The sequence below is a fragment of the Pavona decussata genome, unplaced genomic scaffold (genome assembly GCF_977016875.1).
Source record: "Pavona decussata unplaced genomic scaffold, jaPavDecu1.1 SCAFFOLD_390, whole genome shotgun sequence".
Classification (NCBI taxonomy): Eukaryota; Metazoa; Cnidaria; class Anthozoa; order Scleractinia; family Agariciidae; genus Pavona; species Pavona decussata.
In genome coordinates, this window is record NW_028145762.1 from 704,159 (window position 1) to 714,766 (window position 10,608).

The following is a 10,608-nucleotide window of genomic DNA, read 5'->3' on the forward strand; positions in this document are numbered from 1 at the left end:
TTTAAAAACTTGCCAGCATAAGAAAAGAATCTACTACAATCTTCATTTATAAACAATTATTAATGCCCTTTCTTCTTAGTAAATAGTTTTGGAAACTTTAAACTAAACAGATAGCCTGCGCCCTTGTAGCACAGGTGGACATATCGGTGAGTCGCTGCTTCTAAATGTGGAAAAAGAAAATAACATTGCTTTAGAGAACTACACGCGTCGCGAAAACTTGAAATTCAACAACATATCAGGATGCTTACATTACTCAGGACTATGCTAAAGCCATTCAGCAGGAACGTCGCTTTTTGATCAAAGCAATGAAAAAAGCCAGAGCACTCAGATTTGATTCCAAAGTTATTGATCGACATCTTGTAGGCGAAGAAAGATTTACCTGCGAAACCATACCGGAGCACTTAAAAGAGAGCCCAATGGAGACTGAAACCACAACATAAGTCAATTTCTGCCTCTTAGAACTATGCTTTTACCCAAAAGCTTTATTCCCTGTTTTTCTGCAATTACCTTTATCAACAAAAAGTGCATTGTACAGTTTCATATATAACTCTAAACAACCTGAACAAAGCTGAATTTGCATACACCGGCTAACCTCAACACTCCCTCAGGAGCGTCTTACATAATAAGTGTCGTCTTTTTGTTATTGTCTCGTACGTGCTTTCCTTTTATGTTTAGAAGTAACAAAAACACTTTGTTTGGCAATTGCATATATTCCATGTTTACATTCTACTTTTTTAGATACAGGTATGCTTTACAGCAAGCTAGTCAAATACGACAGCCTAGGTTTAAGATAAGTCCAACAACTGAAATTCAGGTCAGTTAGTAACTGCTTTAATACATTAATGCAGGATGGATAACGAAATTTCATCAATTAACTTCAAAATCGTTTCGATAAACGTAAGAGGTTTCAATAATTCTATCAAACGTAGAAAAGTCTTTAAGTGGCTTCATAGGCAGACCGCTCACTGCTATTTTCTCCAAGAAACCTTTAGTACCGAACAATCTATAAACATCTGGCGATCGGAATGGGGTGGAAATATCTTCTACAGCCATGGATCAAATCATAGCAAAGGTGTGATGATTCTTGAAAACCCAAGATACCAATTAGAGGTGATAAGAAGTATCAAAGACAAAAACGGACGATCAATAATTTTGGAAATCAAGCTAGATAATCAAAACCTTGTCCTTGCCAATGTATACGCTCCGAATGACATTTCACAACAAATCAAGTTTTATCAAGATTTAAATCAAACTCTTAGTGGATTTTCAGATTGCAACTTGATAATTGGAGGGGATTTCAACTGCGCGCTAACGCCAAAAGACAGAAAAAGTGTGAAACAACGTTCGAACAAACATACTGTCATAAACGAAATTGAAAATCTATGCTCTAACTTCGTTCTCACAGATATTTGGCGTGAATTAAATCCCCAAGCTCTGTCGTTTACGTGGCATGACCAAGCATTCAAGTCTCAAAGCCGACTAGATTTTTTCCTAATCACAGCTGATTAAGTTTATCTAACAAAAGAGACTAAAATTTTGCATACTCCTTTCTCAGATCACTCTGCTATTATGTTGAATATACAATCGGCCGACCAACGCCAAAAATCAGGCCCTGGTTTCTGGAAATTTAACGCAAGCTTGTTAGAAGATAAAGAATATGTAGAAAAAATGTGTGTAAACATTCCGGCTCTCATAGAAAAGTATAAGGTTGTCACAGATCTTGGCCTGAAATGGGATGTCATCAAGATGGAAATCAGAGGCTTCACAGTGCAGTACTCCAAGAGAAGAGCTAGATCAGAAAAAGACCAAGAAAAACAACTACTAAAAAAACTAAATGATCTGCAAGAAAACCTATGTTCCTCGAGAAATGACCCTAATGCGCTGAACGAGTATTATTCAACTGGAAGCAAAATTAGAAAAACTATCAAACAGAAAAATTAAAGGTACAATATTGCGCAGTAAAGCGCAATGGATACAAACTTTCTATTGCAACACAATTAGCTGTGTCACAAACAATGGTTATGCCTCTGATTTCTTCAAGCTGGAGCGAGGCGTCAGGCAGGGTTGCCCACTATCAGGCACACTCTTCGTCCTTGGTATTGAAATTCTTGTACTTGCGATTAAGAAAAACCCGAAAATTGAATGCATTAGAGTTGGAGCACGCGAGATAAAAATCACACAGTATGCGGATGACACAACAGTTTTTCTAAAAAACCCTGAATCAATGAGTCACTTGCTTGACCTCCTAGAAAAGTTTGAAAGATGCTCGGGATTAAAAATTAACCACACGAAGTCAGAAGCAATGTGGCTGGGAAATTGGAAAAACAGAGAAGATACCCCGTTCAATGTTAAGTGGCCGAAAGACTCTGTTTATGCTTTAGGTATATACTTCTCAAACTCAGAAAAGGTTAGTAATAAACTTAGTTTCTATGAAAAATTAGATGTTTTGGAAAAGACCTTAAACAATTGGAAGAGACGGAAACTAACTCTGTTAGACAAGATCAACATTGTTAAATCTGTGGGCCTCTCAAAGCTTCTTTACAATTCATCCGTACTGCCAGTCCCTAAAAACTTCTGTGAGCAGGTAAACAAAATCACCTTTAATTTCATCTGGGACAACAAAATAGCCAAAATTAAAAAAAAAAAACACAATTATTGGCGAACGCAAGAATGGGGGTCTGAATATGATTGATTTTACCTTAATGAACAAAGCCCTAAAGTCCATTTGGATAAAGTGACTTCACCTGAGCGAGAATTCAACATGGACGGTCATTCCAAATGAAGCCACATTACACCTGGGAGGCTTAACCTTCCTCTCAACCTGTAACTGTAACAGTAAGGATCTTAACAACAAAGAGCTGCCACTCTTTTATGAGAGAATTTTACAATGCTGGTATGAGTTTAAGGATGTGAAGAATAATAAAATGCCATGCACAAAGAAAACGATTATATGGAATAACCAAGATATTGAAATTGATAACAAGATGATTTTTTTCCGTACTTGGCTTGATAAAAGAGTTTACACCTTAAAAGACCTTCTCGACCCGCATCTAGATTTCCTTAGTTATGAAGAGTTTAAACTCCGTTATCAGCTACATACAAATTTTTTGACCTAATGGAAAGGAGGCTCCAAATACTTATTTAACGACAATACGTTGAAAAGAGGGGAAGTTGTAGATTTATTCTGTTAATAAGATTAAAAACGCAATTTTAAATTTAAGAACAATTTGCTTGCTGATAAGGTTTCATCGAAAAGTGTCCTCTGGAAACAAAGGGCCAGTTATTTAAACAGAGTCTTACTTAGGGCCCCGGCTTAACACAATCAATAGGCCTCGAAATCTGTTTACAAGTGGTTTATTTTATTAGGCAGAAGAAAGATCCTCGCAGTTAGTACGCAACCGGTTAAGTAGTTGCGAAAAGAAAGCCTGAAACAAATTCATGCTTGGACGGGATTCGAACCCATGACCTTGTCACAAAATTCATATTACTCATGTTTTTGTTGTTTTCATTTCATGTTTGCATTTTCATGTTTCGTGTTTGCATGTAGAAATTTAGTCGTTTCTTTTTCATTATCTAAATTCGTTAGGTTTATTGTTAATTATTTGTAGTCTTAATTCGTCGTATTTTTATCAGTCAAAAAATGTCACTAGTATATTAGTAGTTATTGTCTTAGAAAATGGTGTGTAGTATTGTAAATTTCAATGTAATCTAACTAACTATTATTATTCCCGTTACCGTATATTTTGTATCTTATTGTGTAATCAGCATTTATTGTATACCTTGTAGTTAGCGTTTTCTGGAATCTTCTTTGTAATGTCGTAATTGTGTACAGTATTTAAATAGAGGTCAAGGTTGTTGTTGTGCAGTTGGTTGTTATTCTTGGAAGGAGAAAAAGGACAGAGAAGTAAGAAGAAGTAAGGAGAAGCAAAAAAGTTTGTATTGCAAGGTCGAAGGCGAAATTGTTCAAGTCACTGTCAAGAGCCATTGGCAGGAGCCGGCCGTGTTTTCCTTGACATAAACCCTTTTGTCAGCGGCGGCGAGTGAACAAGATTTCAAGGCGTGTGCATAGAAATTAAAACTGAGTGCGGCGGAGTCAAACAAGACGGGAACAAAGAAGAGAAAAGGCGCCAGAAGAGAAGAAGCAGAGGTTTGTGTAAACGGTTGTTGGTGCGGTTTGTTTATGCGAGTGGTTGAAGTAGCAATTTGTTTGTGCCTGGAGAAGACTTCAAGAATAAGGAAGGACTGAACTGAACTGAAATAAGTAATTTAGTTTAAGATAATTAATTAGGTTAAGAAAGTTTTTTTTACGTTACCGTTTATTGTGTTTACTAAGCGTTTATGTATACTAAATTAATTAAATTTGTTCTATTACTTAGTCTTGTATTACTTAGTGGGTTTGCGGGAAGGGTTTTGAACAGTCCCCTTTTAAATCGTGCCTCACGAGGGAGAGATCCACGTCACAGACCTCTGCGATGCCGATGCAATGCTCTACCAACTGAGCTATCAAGCCAACTGGGAGCTGGTCATATTGTGAGTTCGTGACAAAAAAAATCAATTTGAATGTTATGGAAATTTAGCACTTCCTCTCCCAGCAGCCAGCGACTTTGCTGTTTACAAATAATATATAATTTACCGCTTAATTCACACTAATTTTCCCAAAACATCTCGTTGGATTCAGCTCTACCTGCCTATACCAGTATTATTCAAAACATTTTGAGTGGACTGCTTTTAAAAATCAATGGAAGGTCTGCGTCTTTCGAAGAGAATTTAAATATTATTTCTCTGAAAGTCCACTGAGCTTGGTAACACTGCAGTGTTCAGCCACATTTTCCAGAGGCTATACAATTGCTTATGTTAACTGATTGTTCTTTGTTGAGTTCAAATGTTATACGTTTTATTGTTGATTGATAAAACTGATTTGAATTCGCAAAGTAGGTAGAAAGAGTTTATCAGAGACAAGAGCAGTTTTAAGCAAAGCTCCACTATCTCAAGAACTAATTCAGAGTGTCAGCCATTTGTTTTTGTCTGTCTCAGAAGTTAATGCGATGCCCAAATCATGTGGCGCGTTTAATTTCAATAGTAATTTTTAGCGAGTTCGGCGTTGTTCTCCACTTATTCTTGTGGGATTTTTGAAGGGATTTCGCTTCATTTCAGGTAGGAGGAAGCTGATTTTATCACGTAACCAAAATTCTAAATCATTCATAATTGCTTGTTCCGAGGATCTATACCCACTGCAAAGCTTGGCTTTAAATTATTTAATATATTCACTGTCATGATCAGAATCGGAAATAATGAAATTTTCCTTGCAGCCTTTTTTATTTATCAATAACATCATACTGTAGTTAGACTCAACATCGTGACAGTCATGAATAACTGCGAAATGTCTTGCGAATGATAGCAGTCGGTACAACGCGCCTTTATTTTGGAAAATTCTGCGACGGACTAATTCTTAAAGGAACAAAATTGCGCTGGTATCATATTCCGTGGAAAACGTTTTAAATTGCAATTGCCATTATACCGGTAACTACAGAAAGTGAACAAAATTGTAATAAAACCCTCATTTTATGGTAAACGGTAGCAAACTAAGAAGAAAAAAATACACAAAAACTTATGACGTTTAACAGCTATTGTTTGAGCTATAGGTGCCTCTTAGTGTAGTCATGATTTCTCATAGAAACTGAATAAAGAAAATGGACGAAAGACAAATTACCTGACATGGAACTTCACTATCAATCACAGATCAGTTATTAGACCAAGAAATGCTGTTTTCAAGAGGAAAAGTGTGTGTCTTATGAACTCCTGTTGACAATAATATGCAAAACTAGAGCAGTGAGTCAAGTCTCTAGTAAGTCTTATTTGACAGTATAATGCCTTGAATTAACATGAAAAGCTGTTTGCACGTGTTTGTATGATTCCAAAAAAATGAAATGGAACCAAGTTAACAAAATAAAAATCCCTTTGACAATAACGCTCACAATCTGGAATTACTATATTACAGCTCAGAGCCCTAATCAATTAGTCCTCTTAGGGTTAGTGTTGTAGGTTTTCTTTTCTTTGTTTGTCCGAACAGCATGTCCTCATGTTTAAAAACATGCAGCCGATTTTGTAACCAATCAGAGCTAATAGCAAACCGAACATACGTTTCCCGCGCTTTGCAACGGATGGATGTCTGTTTCCACCCGAAACTTACTCCTTACTTCATTTGCATATATTATCTAGAATAATGATCATGTCAGTTTCCTCAGTGCGGTTATATGTGGCTTTGATCGATCCTGGAAAAATACGAATTTAATTCAGGTTTTTATTGTACTGGAACATTTAGTTTTTAAAGCAGCTCGTTTTGAGCTAAGTGTTTAAAAAAACGCATTTACCAATTAAATTGCACAAAATTGTCCACCCTCCACCCCACCAAATTAACCACAGCATTTTGACCATCACCGATCGATTTTCACTCCTTAGTATTCGTTGAATTGACCGAATCATCTTATCATTCACAGCTTTTGTGGACAATTATAAAACTTGAGCAATTTTAATTTTCGCCAAAGCTACATCTGCCTACTCCCTACACGTTAATACGAGTTTCTTATCGAATTTCCTTCGTTGGGCTGAAAAGAAACGAAAGTATAAATAGCGAATCATGAGGGGATTTAAAAAAAAAAAAAAAATTTTTAATAACAACAATAACAATAACAATAACAATAACAATAACAATAACAATAACAATAACAATAACAATAACAATAACAATAACAATAATAATAATAATAATAATAATAATAATAATAATAATAATAATAATAATAATAATAATAATGATAATAATGATAGTAATAATAATAATTCAGAGGCACAATGAGATTAGGGACTTAGAAGCGGAAATGTTGCGCACAGTTTGCACCGACGTAGAGATAGAGCCAGTCCTTCAGGGGATCACTGGGGAAGAGTTAAATAGAGGCGCAAACAAAGCGCCTGATGCCCGACTAGATGTTCACGCTCGCGGGTTTTGGGACAGACAGCAATCTGCTTTTTTCGATGTTCGGGTGTGCCATCCAAACGCAGATTCGTATCGAGAACTGTCTCCGAAACAGATATTCCAACTACATGAAAATGAGAAGAAGAGGCAATACAGCAGCCGGGTTTTGGAAGTGGAGCAAGGGTCATTCACACCACTAGTTTTTACAAGCACAGGTGGAATGGCCGACGAATGCAAGAGATTCCATAGCCGCCTTGCAGAGCTACTTGCGTTAATGAAAGGAGATGACTACGCTACAACCATCTCTTGGATAAGAGCGAAGGTATCCTTTGCCATTCTACGATCAGCCTTGCTGTGTCTCAGAGGAACCAGGAGAAAGAGAAGAATAGCCAATATGTCTGACATTGACATTACATCAGAAACTGCGCAAGCCAGAATTTAAATAGTGACTTTTTTATCAGTCGTCTACTTCAGGATGGTTGAAAAGTTACAAACTCGCGTTATATGTGATTCGACTCTAAGAAATTTCCAACACTTTTTGTGAACAAAAAGTTAACATTTAGTTGCAAATAACCGATTTACGCTTGCTTTTCGGTATCATTTCAAAGAAAAAACTCAGTTTTACTTAGTAATCCGTTTCACAATTGTAAACAGGTTTTAATAGTGTGTGTGCGGACACGTGACCCTTGATTTACCGTCCGCCATGTTGGAGGACCACTTTGATGGGTTTTCCCTGTGTTTACCATTCAGGGTGCGGGCTTCGCAAGTGCTTTCAAGATATACCTCGCATTTTCCTTTCCTTCCTTGTGAATTAAAATCGGAAAGGTAGCTAATTTACAGTGCCCTTTTGTCATTTAAGGTATATTTCAACCACAAAGCCCCTTTATATCGATTTTTTGAGCCCTATTTTTTTCAATTTCTAAAACCGATTATTCCGCTCACTTTGTTTTGTCGGCCCGATTACTTTTAAATTTGAAAACATGATCCCGGTGTTGAAAATCGGTGAAACTAATAAAAATTGGTTTTAGTGCAACAGTTTCTTATAAATTGGGATCATTTTCTTTTTCGACATGACTACGAGTGAAGAAATCATGACAAAAAATTGTAAAATCTACCAGTCTCACGGCGTTTCTCTGCGCGATTTGTCTCGGTTCATTGATTGCACGCTACAATTTGTCTGCCTGAATTTTTTTATTCGAATTTAAATGGTTTCTATGAGAAAAATTGCCTTGATCCACGCGCGTTTCAGTGCAAGCAGCCTTCGAACGATCAAACTAGAGTGTGAATTGGTCTTGTTGATATAATGCCGTCGTTTTGTTTAATTGTTGGTTGTGGGAACAAAAGCGACAAGTGTCCGAATGTAGCGTTTTGCCGTGTTCCGAAAGTTTTAACAAACCAAGGAGAACCTGAAACGGAAAGATTGTCATCAGAAAAAAGTACTCTTTGGTTAGCGGCAATCAGCAGAGATTACTTGACAGAAAAGATTTTAGAAAACGACAGAGTTTGTGGGAAACATTTTATCAGTGGCAGAGCAGCCCAACTTTGGGATAGATTCAATCCCGATTGGATCCCAACTGTGCACCTTGGTCACGAGAAAAAATCAATCGACGAAACAGCAAAATCACAAGCTAATCTGGAGCGTAGTACCAGAATCAAGGAGCGCAGAAAACGTAAAGCCGAAAGAGAAGAAAAGGAAAAAGTGAAAGTTATGAAACTGGAGGAGGCTAGCGAGCCAGTTGAAGCGTTAATTGATGACATCGAAGATGTTACAGCTGATATGAGAGAGTTAAAATTAAAACATGTTGCCACAAATACAGACGAATCTGCCTGTCTAGCTGGTCGGCAGGGGGCGCCAGGACAAGTTTATGATGAAGAGTATTTTTGTAATGATGATGACAAGGTCAAATTTTACACTGGATTGCCTTCATACGAGATTTTGATAAAAACATTTTCCTTTATTGCTCCTCACGCAACTAGGCAATTCTCCCGTGCTCGCTTAAGCAAGTTTCAAGAATTTATTATGGTCCTTATGAAATTACGGCTAAACGTACCTCACCAGGATCTCGCCTATCGGTTTGGTGTATCTCGATTTGTTGTTTCAAGAGTCTTCAATTCATGGATCGAGGTAATGAATATTCGCTTGTCTCCTTTGATAGTGTGGCCTGAGCGCAAAGACCTTCAGAAACCATGCTGAAATGTTTCATAGATGCATTTGGTCTAAAAACAACTGTGATTATCGACTGTTTTAAGATTTTCATTGACAGGCCTACCAATTTGCTGGCAAGGGCACAAACATTTTCTAATTATAAGCACCACAACACCGTTAAGGTGCTCATTGGCATTACCCCCCAAGGATCAATTTCATTTGTCAGTAAAGCATGGGGTGGTAGGGCATCAGATAAGTTTGTAACTGAAAACTCTGGTTTCCTTACAAACTTGTTGCCTGGAGACTTAGTTCTTGCAGACAGAGGGTTCACTGTCCATGAAAGCGTATGGTACTACCAGGCAAGCTTAAATATCCCTGCTTTTACCAAAGGGAAAAGTCATTTAGATCCAATTGATGTGGAGAAGACAAGAAAAATTGCAAACGTACGAATACACGTGGAAAGGGTGATTGGAGTTTTGAGACAAAAATACACTATTTTGCAAAGTACATTACCTACAGATTACCTCACATGCAGGACAAAAGAAGAGAAGGAAACCCCTTTGATTGATAGAATCATCAGGGTATGTTCTGCATTAGTGAATCTGTGCCCTCCAATCATACCATTTGACTAAAACTCACTCTTTGTAAGTGAACTAAACATGGCTTTGCATTTCAATTTGGTACACTTATTGAAAAAATAATTGATAATGCTCATAATTCTAGGGTCATAACATTAATGCAATGCTATAATGTCCTGATTGACATTGTCCCTTATTTTATCAGATATCAGAAATATTGCTGTAAGGTATTTTAAACATCTTCTAATTTCAACAAACTTAGATTCATGTTGAAAATTTTAAAACTCTCAAGATCACTGTAAACATTGCCACGTTTGACATAAGAGTCAAACTCTTTCGCATCAATGCAGTAGGGACACTTAACCTCACCCAACCCAAGGCCACAACAGTCATAGGAACAAATGAAATCGGGAGTGGTATGCAAAAATGGGTAATCTTTGTTTATGAATGTACCACACTTGACTGCTTTAAAGTTGTTATGTTTTGCCTTCATCTGCTTTTCATATTCAGCGATTGCCACTGTTGCCAACTCTTCATGTTTGCAGCCATGCCTTGTAGCTGCAGAAGGGAAGTTAAACACGTCGGGATAACAAATTGTTTTGATAAGAGATTGTGATGGCTGTGCAGGATCAGTGTGACATGCTGCATGCCATTGAGATGCACCAATTCGTCCAGCCCTGTGATGATAGAAAGCACTGCTTTTTGCTTGGTTTATGGTTTCTTTCTCAATCATTTCTATTCGCTCATTTGTGAGGCTTATTTCAACTTTGTAGCACTGTTCTAGTAGCTCAGTATAATTAAGGTTTATGTATTTCTCATCAAATAAATCTCGGATAGATGGTATCCCTCTCGTTTTGAAATAAATTCATCTGCATATGTTTCTACTAAACTTAGACAAACAGGTTTGACTT

The 10,608-nt window shown here is 37.1% G+C and overlaps 1 pseudogene; it reads left to right on the forward strand.

Annotated features, from left to right (window-relative positions):
* The first annotated feature begins 8,276 nt into the window (after positions 1-8,276).
* Positions 8,277-9,929, forward strand: LOC146451396 (uncharacterized; annotated as a pseudogene).
* Positions 9,930-10,608: the final 679 nt, after the last annotated feature.